Here is a 17,557-nt window from a genome sequence, read left to right as displayed (position 1 = left end):
TGTCACTTCCAAAGAATCCCAGGTCCATAACGAATGTAGTTTTGTTCTAAAAAGCTCATCATTTATGTCCAAAAACCTCCGTGTTGTAGCACATGATCTAAGCCAGCCGGACTTCACTTCACTTCAAGAACGGAAAAAATATATTTTCGTTCGTTCAAACATGTCAAACGTTGTATCGCATAAATCATTAGGGCCTTTTTTAACCAGAACATGAATAAAATTCAAGGCGGACCATTGGGTTCTCTTTTATAACGTTTCGGAATGAGAGTACCCACCATCAAATCGCACGCCAGGTGTCTAATGGGCCATCGCCGTTCCAAGGCTCTTCTTCAGTCAGATCTCACTGTAGAACACTCAAAACACTTTGTAAAGGCTGGGGACATCTTGTGGAAGCAATAGGAAGTGCCAAAATATTCCTCCTTCACTTTGTTTTTCAATGGTATAGGCTTAAATTCAACACATCAGGTATCAACTTCCTGTCAGAATCTGTCTCAGGGTTTTGCCTGCCAAATGAGTTCTGTTATACACAGACACCATTCAAACAGTTTTTGAAACTTTAGGGTGTTTTCTATCCAAACCTGAACAATAATATGCATATTCTAGCTTCTGAGTTGGTGTAATAGGCCGTTAAAAATGGGCACATATTTTTTCAAAAATTCTCAATACTGCCCCCTATACTCTAACAGGTTAAAGTTTCACCAAGTCATTGGCACGCCCCCATGAACAGACAGGACCTGGCGTCATGAGACAGCCTATTTCTGTCATTCCGAATATAACCCCCACCCAGGGTTTCTATCACCAGACCAGCTTACCTCGATAACCAGAGGGCCAAGGTTTGACCATGCATTCCTCGTTCTGAACTTTAACCATACCACATGGTTAACCTCTCTAGGGTAGGTGGCACCAAATCGTCCCACCTACGTAACAGCCAGTGGAATCCTGTGGCGCGTTATTCAAATACCTTAGAAATGCTATTACTTCAATTTCTCAGACATATGACTATTTTACAGCATTTTAAAGACAAGTCTCTCGTTAATCTAACCACACTGTCCGATTTCAAAAAGGCTTTACAACGAAAGCAAAACATTAGATTGTCAGCAGAGTACCCAGCCAGAAATAATCAGACACCCATTTTTCAAGCTAGCATACAATGTCACAAAAACCCAGAAGACAGCTAAATGCAGCACTAACCTTTGATCTTCATCAGATGACAACCCTAGGACATTATGTTATACAATACATGCATGTTTTGTTCAATCAATTTCATATTTATATCAAAAACCAGCTTTTTACATTAGCATGCGACGTTCAGAACTAGCCTACCCCCCGCAAACTTCCGGCGAATTTACTAACAAAATAGCTTTTTGGTGAAAGCACATTTTGCAATATTCTAAGTAGATAACCCGGCATCACAGGGCTAGCTATTTAGACACCCAGCAAGTTTAGCCTTCACCAAACTCCGATTTACTATTAGAAAAGTTTGATTACCTTTGGTGTTCCTCGTCAGAATGCACTCCCAGGACTTCTACTTCAATAACAAATGTTGGTTTGCTCCCAAATAATCCATAGTTATGTTCAAACAGCGGCGTTTTGTTCGTGCGTTCAAGACACTATCCGAATGGTAAAGAAGGGTGACGAGCACGACGCATTTCGTGACAAAAAAATTCTAAATATTCCATTACCGTACTTCGAAGCATGTCAACCGCTGTTTAAAATAAATTTTTATGCCATTTTTCTCGTAAAAAAGCGATAATATTCCGACCGGGAAATCGTTTTTTAGTACAAAGAGAGAGAAAGTAAGAACATGGGATCCCCTCGTGCACGAGCCTCAGTCTGATGGCCCTCTGATCGACCACCATCCAAACGCGCTAAAGTTTTTCAGCCAGCGGCTGGAATTACATCATTCAGCTTTTTCCCGGGTTCTGAGAGCCTATGGAAGCCGTAGGAAGTGTCACGTTACAGCAAAGATCCTAAATTTTCTTTAAACAGAGCCAAGAAGCTCAAGGAATGGTCAGAGAGGGTACTTCCTGTTTGGAATCTTCTCAGGTTTTTGCCTGCCATATGAGTTCTGTTATACTCAGACACCATTCAAACAGTTTTAGAAACTTTAGGGTGTTTTCTATCCAAAGCCAATAATTATATGCATATTCTAGTTACTGGGCAGGAGTAGTAACCAGATTAAATCGGGTACGTTTTTTTTATCCGGCCGTGTAAATGCTGCCTCCTAGCCCTAACAGGTTAAACTGTTAGACTATCGATATCGACAGAATAACAACAAGTCTTTGATATTAATTACTAGTCTGCAGCTAGGAATTCGGTATCATTGAACGCGAAGACCGACGAAACATCCGTCCTATAATGACATTAATGAATGTCACTTTGAAATATCCATTCTGAGAGGGAGAGAGAGACTCACTCTAACAGAACAAAACTCTCCAACAAAGATCCCGACGACACACTGAGCGTAACTATATATTGCAATTGTTCCCGAATGAGTGAGCGTTCATGTGCAAAGGATTAGCATTTCAATTGTTAATATTTATCAACTCTGTAGTGTCTTCTCCGCTGACCCCACTCCCCTTTTGTCTAACAAGCCGCCATGCCGGTTTAGCCCACTAGGGCACATTTCTTTATCATTTCTTTGTAACGATACCTACTGTTTTATGCATTTCTGTGAATTACTTAGTTAGTAAATAAATGATTTTAAGACAATTGATGTATGGATGACTCATAGTGAAGACTGGGTTCGTGCAAATAACCAACAATTTACAACGTTTGGAATGAGACTGACATGAGGTAAACTAATCAGAAGGCTCATAGATCAGATATTATGATATCTGAAAGTTATTAGGAAAATTATAACTTTAATCTGAATATTTTCCTTGGTGCCCTGACCTCCTAGTTAATTACAGTTACACGATTAATCAGTTTAATTGTGTAATAATAATTAGTTATTTGATAAACATGTCTTCAGTTTAATGATGCCAAAGACACGACAAGAGATGTAAGGCTTCAGTGATTTTTGCGATTCGTTCCTGTCATTGGCAGCAGAGAACTGGAAGGAAAAGCGGCCAAAAGAGGTGTTGGCTTTGGGGATGACCAGTGAGATACAGTGGCAGTTCTAGACCATTTCAACTGGGGGGGGGGGGCAAGCTGGGGCCAGTTACATTAGACGTTAGTGTTTTGCATGTGGTATGATACTGTTGTGTTCCGCCTAAAGCCGTCCCTCTAGAAAATGTGTGGGTTAAATTACTGTTCCGAGTTGCCACTGTCTAATAACAGATGTAAAAAAAAAGAATGATAGCAACAATTAGTTATGTAAAAATTATTTCATACTCCACATTTAGGGGGTGAAATTGTTGTCACAGGGGCACACTGAACTCTGTCTGAGAAGTAGTTAGCCAGGCGAGGCAGTCATTTGAAATACCAAGGCTGAGTCTTGGTACGGAGAAAAAATTTATGAAATGTATGCATTCACTACTGGAAGTCGCTCTGGATAAGAGCGTCTGCTAAATGACTAAAATGTAAATGTAAAATGAGTCTGCCGATAAGAATACGTTGATTGACAGTCGAAAGCCTTGACAGTCGAAAGCCTTGCCAGGTCGATGAAGAAAGCTACACAGTACTGTTTTATCAACAGTAGTTATGATATCGTTTAGGACCTTCAGCGTGGCTGAGGTGCACCCGTGACCAGCTCAGAAACCGGATTGCATAGCGGCGAAGGTAGAGTGGGAATCGAGATGGTCGATCTGTTTGTTCACTTGGCTTTCGACGATTTAGAAAGGCAGGGCGGATTTGGGTCTGGAGTGTTTCCCCCTTTGAAGATGGGGATGACCGTGGCCACTTTCCAATTGTTAGGAATCTCAGACGATACGAAAGAGGTTGAACAGACTAGTAATAGGGTTGCGACAATGGCGGCAAATCATTTTAGGAAGAGGGTCCAGATTGTCTATCCCAGCTGATTTGTAGGGATCCAGATTCTGATACCCGGGCCAGGTCGATTAGAAAGGCCTGCTCGCTGAAGTGTTTTAGGGAGCGTTTGACCGCAGACCCATAGCAGGCACTGAGGCAGTGATCGCTGAGATCCTGGTTGAAAACAGCAGAGGTGTATGTGAGCGGGCCAAGTCATTTGGTGTCACTCTAAAGTGGAAAGGTGGAATAAACGAGTCCAGAGTAGGTTTTCTTGATTCAACACAGTTCTCTATTGAGGGATTTCTGACAATACAAACACTCCAACACAGTCAATGAGAATCTCCAAAGGAACAACATACATCTTCTTTTGAGGACACAGGATCACATTACGATTATCTTCAAACTATAACAACAATCACATATTCATCACCGTCTTAATGGCTCTTCATGGATAGCACCTCTCTCTCCGTAGCCATTCTCCAAAGATAGTTGATCTTTCCCCCTTCTTGCTGGTTCCATCCTCTCTCTTGTAGGGGAAAGAGAATCTCTCATTAGTACCGTCAGCTGTGCTTAATTGACTCTGGTTCCCTGGTCTCACATGCCTTGTTGGGCTACTATCCGTGAGCCCAGCCTGCCCTCTGGTGGTCCTTCCACATGTATTTAGAGAGCAAGTTGGTCAGGATGATATCTGAGGGTTCCCATGTTTACAGATTTGAGGTTGTGCCTGGTAGGTTCCTTGATAATTTGTGAGATTGAGGGCATCTATCTGGGATTGTAGGATGGCCATGGGGTTAACTTCTTGAGGCTACCTGGGACGTTAGCGTGCCACCTGTGGCGCACCCTATCAACAGCAGGTGCATTTCAAGAGCGGCAAATTTGAAACCAAATAAATGTACAAATTCAAATTTCTCAAACATACAACTAACTTACAGCCTTTGAAAGATAAACATCTTCTTAATCTAACCACGTTTACCGATTTCAAAAAGGTTTTACGGGGAAAGCATAAAGTTAGGTTATGTTAGGAGAGTACATTGACAATAGCTGTGTGCAATGCATTGTCGATTCAAAGACATGCCTCACCAAAACCATACAATCAGCTAAAATTATGCACTAACCTTTTACAATCTCCATCAGATGACACTCCTAGGACATTTTGTTAGACAATGCATGCATTTTTAGTTCTATCAAGTTCATATTTATATCTAAAAACAGTGTTTTACTATGGCGTTGATGTTCAGGAAATCGTTTCCCTCCAATACCGGCAGTCAAGTCATGACGACAAAATAATTAATTAATATTAGAAAACATTGCTAAAATATTATATTGTCATTCAAAGAATTATAGATTTACATCTCTTGAACGCAATGGACTTGTCAGATTTTAAATTAACCTTACTGGGAGATCACACTTTGCAATAATCTGAGCACTGCGCCAGACAAATACGCATCGCGATACAGACTAACCGCCATGTTGGAGGAATCTAAAATCGAAAATACTATATAAATAATCCATTACCTTTGATTCTCTTCATCAGATGTCACTTCCAAAGAGTCCCAGGTCCATAACGAATGTATTTTTGTTCAAAAAAGCTCATCATTTATGTCGAAAAACCTCCGTGTTGTAGCGCATGATCTAAGCCAGCCGGACTTCACTTCACTTCAAGAACGGAAAAAATATATTTCCGTTCGTTCAAACATGTCAAACGTTGTATCGCATAAATCATTAGGGCCTTTTTTAACCAGAACATGAATAAAATTCAAGGCGGACCATTGGGTTTTCTTTTAAAACGTTTCGGAATGAGAGTACCCACCATCAAATCGCGCGCCAGGGTGAATGATGGACCATCACGTTCCATGGCTCTTATTCGGTCAGATCTCACTGTAGAACACTCAAAACACTTTGTAAAGGCTGGGGACATCTTGTGGAAGCAATAGGAAGTGCCAGAATATAATTCACCCCCTTTGTTTTTCAATGGCATAGGCTCAAAGTCAATTCAACACATCAGGTATCCACTTCCTGTCAGAATCTGTCTCAGGGTTTTGCCTGCCAAATGAGTTCTGTTATACTCACAGACACCATTCAAACAGTTTTTGAAACTTTAGGGTGTTTTCTATCCATATATAATAAGTATATGCATATTGTAGTTACTGGGTAGGTGTAGGAGGCATTTAAAAATGGGCACATCTTTTTTCAAAAAATTCTCAATACTGCCCCCTATACCCTAACAGGTTAAGCATATCCCAGTTTAGGCCACCTAACAGTATAAACTCTGAAGATATATGGGGGGCAATTAACATTTGGTGTCCAGGGCACAGCTGGGAGCTGAGGGGGGTCTATAACAAGTGGCAACAGTGAGACTTATTTCTGGAGAGATGGATCTTTAGAAGTAGTAGCTCGAACTGTTTGGGCATAGACCTGGATCGTAGGCCAGAACTCTCAGGCTCTCTACAGTAGAATGCAACTCTGCCCCCTTTAGCAGTTCTATCTTGACAGAAAATTTTGTAATTGGGGATGGAAATGTATATTTTTAGTGGCCTTCCTAAGCCAGGATTCAGACATCTAAGACATCAGGGTTGGTGGAGTGTGCTAAAGCAGTGAATGAAGCAAACTTAGGGAGGAGGCTTCTGATAACCTGCATGAACCCAAGGCTTTTCCAGTTACAGAAGTCAACAAATGAGAGCACCTGGGGATACACAGGGTCTGGGTTAACCTCTACATCACCAGAGGAAGAGTAGGGTAAGGGTACGGCTAAAGGTTATAAGAACTGGTCGTCTAGTGCGTTCAGAACAGGGAGAAAGTGAGCAGACTTCTGGGCGTGATAGGATTCAGGGCATAATGAGCAGTTTTCTAAGTGGCTTCCATTTTGGCTGTAGTGTTTGTAGCGCGTCCCGGTGAGGCCGCGCAGTTCGTTATTTATCTCCGGTAATGAACATACCATTCTTAGTCTTAAATTTGCTTGTTTATTTACATTATATGGTACCTGAGGGTTGATTTAGAAATGTCATTTGACTGTTTTGACGAAGTTTATTGGTAACGTTTGGTATGCATTTTGAACGAGGGAAATCTGGATTACTGAATGAAGCGCACCAACTAACTGACTTTTGGGATATGAAGGACTATCGAACAAAACAACCATTTGTGATGTAACTGATTTAAGACCATTGGTGTATAGATGATTCATAGTAAAGGCTGGGTTCACGCAGATAACCAACAATTTACGACATTTGGAATGAGACTAACGTGAGGTAAAGAATAATTCATTAATTAGAAGACTAATTGTTATTAAAATATCTGAGGAGTTATATTAGGAAAATTAACTTTTAACCTGAAGATTTTTCCTTGGTGCCCAAACTTCCTGGTTAATAAATTACATTTACATGATTTAGTTTAGTCACGTAATGATTTGATAAAATAAGTCTTCACTTTAATGATGCCAATGACACATCAGCATGGTAGGGTGCGAGTACAGCGGAGCTAAACCTAGGCATTGAGTGAGGTGTCACGGTTGTTGTAAGAGATGGACCAAGGTGCAGCGTTTGAGTTCCACATATTTATTTAAAGTGAAACTTCTTCAAGCAACATAACGTGACTACATGGTGACACAAGCACCAACAAAAACAATATCCCACAAAACACAGGTGGGGAAAAGGCTACCTAAATACACTGCTCAAAAAAATAAAGGGAACACAAACAACACAATGTAACTCCAAGTCAATCACACTTCTGTGAAATCAAACTGTCCACTTAGGAAGCAACACTGATTGACAATAAATTTCACATGCTGTTGTGCAAATGGAATAGACAACAGGTGGAAATTATAGGCAATTAGCAAGACACCCCCAATAAAGGAGTGGTTCTGCAGGTGGGGACCACAGACCACTTCTCAGTTCCTATGCTTCTTGGCTGATGTTTTGGTCACTTTTGAATGCTGGCGGTGCTTTCACTCTAGTGGTAGCATGAGACGGAGTCTACAACCCACAAGTGGCTCAGGTAGTGCAGCTCATCCAGGATGGCACATCAATGCGAGCTGTGGCAAGAAGGTTTGCTGTGTCTGTCAGCGTAGTGTCCAGAGCATGGAGGCGCTACCAGGAGACAGGCCAGTACATCAGGAAACGTGGAGGGGGCCGTAGGAGGGCAACAACCCAGCAGCAGGATCGCTACCTCCGCCTTTGTGCAAGGAGGATCAGGAGAAGCACTGCCAGAGCCCTGCAAAATGACCTCCAGCAGGCCACAAATGTGCATGTCTGCTCAAACGGTCAGAAACAGACTCCATGAGGGTGGTATGAGGGCCCGACGTCCACAGGTGGGGGTTGTGCTAACAGCCCAACACCGTTCAGGATGTTTGGCATTTGCCAGAGAACACCAAGATTGGCAAATTCACCCCTGGCACCCTGTGCTCTTCACAGATGAAAGCAGGTTCACACTGAGCACGTGACAGAGTCTGGAGACGCCGTGTCGAACGTTCTTCTGCCTGCAACATCCTCCAGCATGACCGGTTTGGCGGTGGGTCAGTCATGGTATGCGGTGGCATTTCTTTGGGGGGCCGCACAGCCCTCCATGTGCTCGCCAGAGGTAGCCTGACTGCCATTAGGTACCGAGATGAGATCCTCAGACCCCTTGTGAGACCATATGCTGGTGCGGTTGGCCCTGGGTTCCTCCTAATGCAAGACAATGCTAGACCTCATGTGGCTGGAGTGTGTCAGAAGTTCCTGCAAGAGGAAGGCATTGATGCTATGGACTGGCCCGCCCGTTCCCCAGACCTGAATCCAATTGAGCACATCTGGGACATCATGTCTCGCTCCATCCACCAACGCCACATTGCACCACAGACTGTCCAGGAGTTGCCAGGTGCTTTAGTCCAGGTCTGGGAGGAGATCCCTCAGGAGACCATCCCCCACCTCATCAGGAGCATGCCCAGGCATTGTAGGGAGGTCGTGGAGGCCACACACACACTACTGAGCCTCATTTTGACTTGTTTTAAGGACATTACATCAAAGTTGGATCAGCCTGTAGTGTGGTTTTCCACTTTAATTTTGAGTGTGACTCCAAATCCAGACCTCCATGGGTTGATAAATTGGATTACCATTGATTATTTTTTTAGATTTTGTTGTCAGCACATTCAACTATGTAAAGAAAAAAGTATAAGATTGTTTCATTCATTCAGATCTAGGATGTGTTATTTTAGTGTTCCCTTTATTTTTTTGAGCAGTATATATATAAAGGAGAAAAAATAAACACAAACAACTAACAGTTCTGTCAGGTGACAAGCACAAAACAGAATACAACTATCCACAATACAAACACACCCCTAATTATAGGACCTTCAATCAGAGGCAACAATAGACAGCTGCCTCCAACTGAAGGCCCCAACACCAATTAACTAAACATAGAAATAAACTAACAGAAGAATAACCTAAACCCTGGACTAATAAATCAAATACCCCTCTACATGGACACACAACCACCCTGAACCACATAAAACAAATACCCCCTGCCACGTCCTGACCAAACTAAACACTAACAATTCACACCTTTACAGATCAGAAGGTGATACCAGGGAAGCTATCTGCTTGCACCCTTCGATCGGTAAACCCAGGTATCCGTGAAATGTTAGTCTCCAATTATGACAAATGGTTTTCTAATTGTAAGTTCCCAATCCAAAAACTTCCTGGTAGAATTTGGGTGCCTATAGGCCTCCTGACAGGTAAATTAATCACCAGAGTAGAAAGGAAAACCCCCGGGTAGGCCTCAGCTGGTACAAATCCCACTGGTTTTACTGACCTGAACCGAGAGGAGAAGTCCCTGAAGGGAGTAGCAGCGGGGAAACCGGAGCGGCGGCAAATTGGGACCCCCCTGGGGGCTCAGACAAGGACGGATTCAGGAAAGGTTCTGTTTTGTCGTCACTCATCATCATCATCTGTTCATCCCCCTCTCGGGTCCTAAGGGCAGCCGCACACGGGTCCCGCTCCTCTCCAACTCCGGGTTCCTCCTGGCCAGAGTCAGTTAAAGAGGCAATAGTATTTCTACATTGTAGGACAACATTACTGTATAAAGACCTCTTAGGACTATGAACAAGAGCAGGCCTCACCTGTGTTTATTTCCAGATATCCACCCCCCCTGAGACCAACTCTATTGTTAATGGATCTCCAGCAAGTGCTTGGGGTCTAGGGGAATGTGTTTCAGCCATAACCAAAATAATCCCCCCCCCCCCCCGGGTCACCAGATCCAGCTCTAGAGCTGATAGACTTGGAGGCCTCCTAGGGGGGGCTCCTCTTAGGTCTGTTTTTAAACCCACCCTTAACTAACCCACTGGCCGGACTGCTATTTCCCATTACTGGGAGCTGGAGACAGGACACCCGACAAGGGTGGAAAAGCCTCCATGGTCAATTGGCCTGGGCCTACCACCTCACTAGCTCTTGCCTTGGGAAGCATAGCCTGTAACGTTGCCACTGATGATTGGGTAAACTTACGTCTATATCTTGCCCTTGCCCAAGCAACAGCTCAATCAAAGGAATTGATATCAAATCTCCCTATCTCCTGTAACCCCGCTGCCAAGACTGAATCATAATGGTCCACTAAGATGCACATATTGGTGTCCATCCAGTGGTCCGTATTCTCCTTAACCAGCGCCAAAGTGGTTGAATTGGGTGAGGAAGGTTTGATAAAAGCTATAAGTCTAACAACCTGTTTCATCATGCCAGGCGGGAAAGACCTTTTCATTTGCAATTCTGCTAAAATTTCTGCATGATGAATGGCTTGTAATAATTTTAAATACTGCTTAGTCAATTTAGGGTTGAGGGAGGTTTTAGGGGTATCTGAACTTAAGATGGGTGTATTCTCCCCCAGAGCTGTTATCCCAACTGAGTCTCCACTACCCCACTGCCGTTTTGAAATCAAAAGCAAAGGGGAAGAAAAAATAAAGGTAAAATCACAACATTTTCATAAGACAAAACATAAAAACAATTAAAATCAGGAAAGTCACTTAACCTCTACGGGCTAGGGGGCAGCATTGAGAATTTTGGAAAAAATATGTGCCCCATTTTAACTGCCTCCTACACCAACTCAGAAGCTAAAATATGCATATTATTGTTCAGGTTTGGATAGAAAACACACAAGTTTCTAAAACTTTGAATGGTGTCTGTGTATAACAGAACTCCTATGGCAGGCAAAAACCTGAAGGTTTCATGCAGGAAGTACCCTGTCTGACAAGGTGTTGTTGTTCTAAAATAGTCATATGTTTGAGAAATTGAAGTAATAGTATTTCAAATGTTTTAAAAATCGCGCCACTGGATTCAACTGGCTGTTACGTAGGTGGGACGAATTCGTCCCGCCGGTCCCATAGAGGTTAATATTGTCCTATCAAAGAATTCTTTGGTAATGGTTCACTAACCAGGATAATTTGTCCACTAAATCAGCAATGTTCAAAGGTAAAAAAAATCCTTCAACTTAGTCCTTTTCCAGGTATTTTCTCACCGGAGCTTCCTTTCGAGTGAGTTTTGCAATCCAAGATGCCTTCATATGCTGGATTCAATGGTACTATTGTTACACTCAAACCAGTCGGTGAACCAAAAAAGGTTTTAAAACAATTTCAAAAATCCTTCAATCCAAAACAAAAGGAATTAAAACAGCCTAAGAACCCATTAAGGGGACTTTCAGAAGTTAAAACAAGGAACAAACAGAGACCTGACGTTTCAGCCTGATAGCTTTCTTCAGAGGTAATGAGTAGTCGCTAACACCTGTGTTAATATGGGGAACTAAGGGGGCGGATCCATACCTCCCAGAACATGTGTATTGCCCAGTCCTCCGTCAATCCGCCCATTCTCCTCCAATCAACAGTCCCAATTGGGGTGGGTGTTCAATCATCGTGAACTACTCAACAAACAAATTAAAACAATCAAGTCTAAGAAGTCTTTTAAAACCCAAATAATGTATAAAATGCCAGGCTCAGGCTGGGTTAGGTTTAATAATGACAGACGAATCTGATGTGCACTGGCAATGGCAAAACTTTTAAAATAAATGGTAAAACTATTGTATAAAAAAACTTTAATGACAAAAAAGGGGAAGGTGGGGAGAATAATAAGAGGACCAGGATCATAATTTTAAATAAAACCTGGGTTAAGAACCAGGAATTCAATCCAAAGGATTAGGGACCAGGGGCCAAGGTCAGAGCGATGGTCCAGAAGTTAGGGTTGGGTATGAGGGTCTAGGGGTTAGAGTGAGGTATATGAGCTCCAAGGGTTAGGGTTAGATAAGGGGGTATAAGGGTTAAGGTTAGGATGGAGAATTAGGGTTAGGATTTAGTAACTGGGGGTTAGGGTTAAGGTTAGGGTTAGATAAGGGGGTGTAGGGGTTGAGGTTAGGGTGGGAAATTAGGGTTAGGATTTGGGTTAGGGTTAGGTTGTTGTTTGGTGGAGCAAACAAAGAGACAGACACGCACGCAGGAAGGCAGGAGAGAGAAGCTATGATCAGCAGACAAAGACGTGACTGTGGGCTTTGTTCCAAGCTGAATATCGTGCGGATAGACCGACATTTCAAGTCTGTCCATGCACTTAAAAACCTCTTACATCTAGACGTTCCGCTAGCGGAACATCTGCTCCAATAGCCAATGATGGGCGTGGCGCGAATTACAAATTCCTCAAACATATGACTATTTTACACCATTTTAAAGACAAGACTCTCCTTTATCTAACCACACTGTCCGATTTCAAAAAGGCTTTACAACGAAAGCAAAACATTAGATTATGTCAGCAGAGTACCCAGCCAGAAATAATCAGACACCCATTTTTCAAGCTTGCATATAATGTCACAAAAAACAAAACCACAGCTAAATGCAGCACTAACCTTTGATGATCTTCATCAGATGACACTCCTAGGACTTTATGTTATACAATACAGGCACGTTTTGTTCAATCAAGTTCATATTTATATAAAAAACCAGCTTTTTACATTAGCATGTGACGTTCAGAACTAGTATACCCCCCGCAAACTTTCGGTGAATTTACTAAATTACTCACAAAAAACATAATTATTTTTAGAATTACAGATACAGAACTCCTATATGCACTCGCTATGTCCGATTTTAAAAACTTTTCGGTGAAAGCACATTTTGCAATATTCTCAGTAGATAGCCCAGCCATCACGGCTAGCTATTTAGACACCCACCAAGTTTAGCACTCACCAAAGTCAGATTTACTATAAGAAAAATGTTATTACCTTTGCTGTTCTTCGTCAGAATGCACTCCCAGGACTTCTACTTCAATAACAAAATGTTGGTTTGGTCCCAAATAATCCATAGTTATATCCAAACAGCGGCGTTTTGTTCGTGCGTTCAAGACACTATCCGAATGGTAAAGAAGGGTGACGAGCACGACGCATTTCGTGACAAAAAAATTCTAAATATTCCATTACCGTACTTCGAAGCATGTCAACCGCTGTTTAAAATAAATTTTTATGCCATTTTTCTCGTAAAAAAGCGATAATATTCCGACCGGGAAATCGTTTTTTAGTACAAAGAGAGAGAAAGTAAGAACATGGGATCCCCTCGTGCACGAGCCTCAGTCTGATGGCCCTCTGATCGACCACCATCCAAACGCGCTAAAGTTTTTCAGCCAGCGGCTGGAATTACATCATTCAGCTTTTTCCCGGGTTCTGAGAGCCTATGGAAGCCGTAGGAAGTGTCACGTTACAGCAAAGATCCTAAATTTTCTTTAAACAGAGCCAAGAAGCTCAAGGAATGGTCAGAGAGGGTACTTCCTGTTTGGAATCTTCTCAGGTTTTTGCCTGCCATATGAGTTCTGTTATACTCAGACACCATTCAAACAGTTTTAGAAACTTTAGGGTGTTTTCTATCCAAAGCCAATAATTATATGCATATTCTAGTTTCTGGGCAGGAGTAATAATCAGATTAAATCGGGTACGTTTTTTTTATCCGGCCGTGAAAATACTGCCCCCTAGCCATAACAGGTTAAGCCTGCTACTATAGAATGGAAGCGTGCTATGCAATCTAGCCGGCGTTCAACTGAGACAGCAGCCCGAATCATGGCAGTATATGCAGCCTAACAACGGTGTTGTACTGCGGCTGGATCCCTGGGAGAACCCCGTTTGGAAAATTCGGTGCTCAAAATAATACCAAGCCAATGAAAGGAGGACACGACCCCACCGTTTATTTTAAACCTCCATAAATCACTCAGGCCGGCCCCCATTGACTTGGGTCTTTAGTATGGCGCTCCCTCCAAAGCTCCGTTGTCCTGAGTCTGCACAACTCTGCCAGGACCTAGGATCAAGGGAGACACTAAAGTGTTTTAGTACTATATCTCTTGACACAATGATGAAAATAATCATGGCCTCTAAACCTTCAAGCTGCATACTGGACCCTATTCCAACTAAACTACTGAAAGAGCTGCTTCCTGTGCTTGGCCCTCCTATGTTGAACATAATAAACGGCTCTCTATCCACCGGATGTGTACCAAGCTCACTAAAAGTGGCAGTAATAAAGCCTCTCTTGAAAAAGCCGAATCTTGACCCAGAAATTATAAAAAAACTATCGGCCTATATCGAATCTTCCATTCCTCTCAAAAAATTTTGAAAAAACTTTTGTGCAGCAACTCACTGCCTTCCTGAAGACAAACAATGTATACAAAACGCTTCAGTCTGGTTTTAGACCCCATCATAGCACTGAGACTGCACTTGTGAAGGTGGTAAATGACCTTTTAATGACGTCAGACCGAGGCTCTGCATCTGTCCTCGTGCTCCCAGATCTTATTGCTGCTTTTGATACCATCGATCACCACATTCTTTTGGAGAGATTGGAAACCCAAATTGGTCTACATGGACAAGTTCTGGCCTGGTTTAGATCTTATCTGTCGGAAAGATATCAGTTTGTCTCTGTGAATGGTTTGTCCTCTGACAAATCAACTGTAAATTTCGGTGTTCCTTAAGGTTTCGTTTTAGGACCACTATTGTTTTCATTATATATTTTACCTCTTGGGGAAGTCATTCAAAAACATAATGTTAAATTTCACTGCTATGCGGATGACACACAGCTGTACATTTCAATGAAACATGGTGAAGCCCCAAAATTGCCCTCGCTAGAAGCCTGTGTCTCAGACATAAGGAAGTGGATGGCCGCAAACAGAGATGCTTGTTCTAGGTCCCAAGAAACAAAGAGATCTTCTGTTGAATCAGACAATTAATCTGGATGCTTGTACAGTCGTCTCAAATAAAACTGAAAGACCGTGCCGTTACTCTGGACCCTGATCTCTCTTTTGAAGAACATATCAAGACTGTTTCAAGGACAGCTTTTTTCCATCTACGTAACATTGCAAAAATCAAACTTTCTGTCCAAAAATGACGCAGAAAAATTAATCCATGCCTTTGTTACTTCTAGGTTGGACTACTGCAATGCTCTACTTTCCGGCTACCTGGATAAAGCACTAAATAAACTTCAGTTAGTGCTAAATACGGCTGCTAGAATCCTGACTAGAACCAAAAAATGTCATCATATTACTCCAATGCTAGCCTCCCTACACTGGCTTCCTGTTAAGGCAAGGGCTGACTTCAAGGTTTTACTGCTAACCTACAAAGCATTACATGGGCTTGCTCCTACCTATCTTTCCGATTTGCTCCTGCCGTACATACCTACATGTACGCTACGGTCACAAGACGCAGGCCTCCTAATTGTCCCTAGAATTTCTAAGCAAACAGCTGGAGGCAGGGCTTTCTCCTATAGAGCTCAATTTTTATGGAATGGTCTGCCTACCCATGTGAGAGACGGAGACTCAGTCTCAACCTTTAAGTCTTTACTGAAGACTCATCTCTTCAGTAGGTCCTATGATTAAGTGTAGTCTGGCCCAGGGGTGTGAAGGTGAACGGAAAGGCTGGAGCAACGAACCGCCCTTGCTGTCTCTGCCTGGCCGGTTCCCCTCTCTCCACTGGGATTCTATGCCTCTAACCCTATTACAGGGGCTGAGTCACTGGCTTACTGGTGTTCTTCCATGCCGTCACTTGAGTGGGTTGAGTCACTGACGTGGTCTTCCTGTCTGGGTTGGCGCGCCCCCCCCCCTGGGTTGTGCCGTGGCGGAGATCTTTGTGGGCTATACTCGGCCTTGTCTCGGGATGGTAGGTTGGTGGTTGGAGATATCCCTCCAGTGGTGTAGGGGCTGTGTTTTGGCAAAGTGGGTGGGGTTATATCCTACCTGTTTGGCCCTGTCCGGGAGTTTCATCGGATGGAGCCACAGTGTCTCCTGACCCCTCCTGTCTCAGCCTCCAGTATTTATGCTGCATTAGTTTGTGTCAGGGGGCTAGGGTCAGTCTGTCACATCTGCAGTATTTCTCTTGTCTTATCCGGTGTCCTGTGTGAATTTAAATATGCTCTCTTTCTCTCTCAGAGGACCTGAGCCCTAGGACATGCCTCAGGACTACCTGGCATGATGACTCCTTGCTGTCCCCAGTCCACCTGGCTGTGCTGCTGCTCCAGTTCCAACTGTTCTGCCTGTGGCTATGGAACCCTAACCTGTCCCCCGGACGTGCTACCTGTCCCAGACCTGCTGTTTTCAACTCTCTAGAGATAGCAGGAGCGGTAGAGATACTCTCAAAGATCGGCTAGGAAAAAGCCAAGTGACACTTACTCTTGTGTTGCTGACTTGTTGCACCCTCGACAACTACTATGATTATTATTATTTGACCATGCTGGTCATTTATGAACATTTGAACATCTTGGCCATGTGCTGTTATAATCTCCACCTGGCACAGCCAGAAGAGGACTGGCCACCCCTCAGCCTGGTTCCTCTCTAGGTTTCTTCCTAGGTTTTGGCCTTTCTAGGGAGTTTTTCCTAGCCACCGTGCTTCTACACCTGCATTGCTTGCTGTTTGGGGTTTTAGGCTGGGTTTCTGTACAGCACTTTGAGATATCAGCTGATGTAAGAAGGGCTAAATAAATAAATTTGATTTGATAGTGGGGATGGATGTCTAGATGCCCCTTTAAGTATTTTAAACCGTTTTGAAAATTCTGTGCTCAAAATAATACCAAGACAACGAAAGGAGGACACGGCCCCACTTTATATTTTAGACCTCCATAAATCACTCATGCTTTACCCCATTAACTTGGGCCTTTAGTACGGTGCTCACATAGTGGCATCCAGACATCCATACCCACTAAGTATTTTAAACCGTCTAAAAAAAATTGGACTTGGTAACCTAAAAAGTGAAACACAGTGCATTTTATGAGAAGTGAAACACAGCCGATTTTCTGAGAATTTTGGACTTAGTAGTTTTTGACTTTTTTTTTTCAAACCTCAGATTGACCAATGGCGCCCTCAAGTGACTTTTCCCAGTACTGGGGTTATTCCATAGTGGGCATGGAGGTCTGTATACCTCTAAATGTATTTATAACCGTTTTAAAAATGTCATCCTCGTAACCCAAAATAATACCAGGCCCACAAGTGGTGGACACGGCCCCACTGTTTATTTTAAACCTCCATAAATCACTCATGCCGGCCCCCATTGACTTGGGTCCATAGTAGGGTGCTCCTATAGCGGGCATGGAGGTCTGTATACCCCCTAAATGTATTTAAAACCGTTTTTAAAAAATGTCATCCTGGTAACCCAAAATAATACCAGGCCCACAGTTGGACTTAGTCTCTGGAGC

At 42.9% G+C, this 17,557-nt stretch overlaps 1 long non-coding RNA gene across 5 annotated transcripts in view; it reads left to right on the top strand.

Annotated features, from left to right (window-relative positions):
* The first annotated feature begins 3,070 nt into the window (after positions 1–3,070).
* The window catches only part of LOC115190949 (uncharacterized), an 18,320-nt gene continuing 3,833 nt past the window's right edge, over positions 3,071–17,557 (top strand). The window contains exons 1-2 of one of the 5 annotated variants that reach the window (XR_003877486.1): positions 3,071–3,082; positions 14,790–14,792. This is a non-coding gene — a long non-coding RNA (uncharacterized LOC115190949). Of the gene's footprint in view, positions 3,083–3,227; positions 3,240–9,075; positions 9,088–10,075; positions 10,089–14,363; positions 14,375–14,789; positions 14,793–17,557 lie in introns of those variants that run through there. The other 4 variants (XR_003877483.1, XR_003877485.1, XR_003877484.1 and 1 more) reach the window with 4 other exon arrangements.

This window comes from Salmo trutta, unplaced genomic scaffold (assembly GCF_901001165.1).
Source record: "Salmo trutta unplaced genomic scaffold, fSalTru1.1, whole genome shotgun sequence".
Taxonomy (NCBI): domain Eukaryota; kingdom Metazoa; phylum Chordata; class Actinopteri; order Salmoniformes; family Salmonidae; genus Salmo; species Salmo trutta.
The sequence above is the reverse complement of the archived record's forward strand: the minus strand, read 5'-3'. Positions and strand labels throughout refer to the sequence as shown.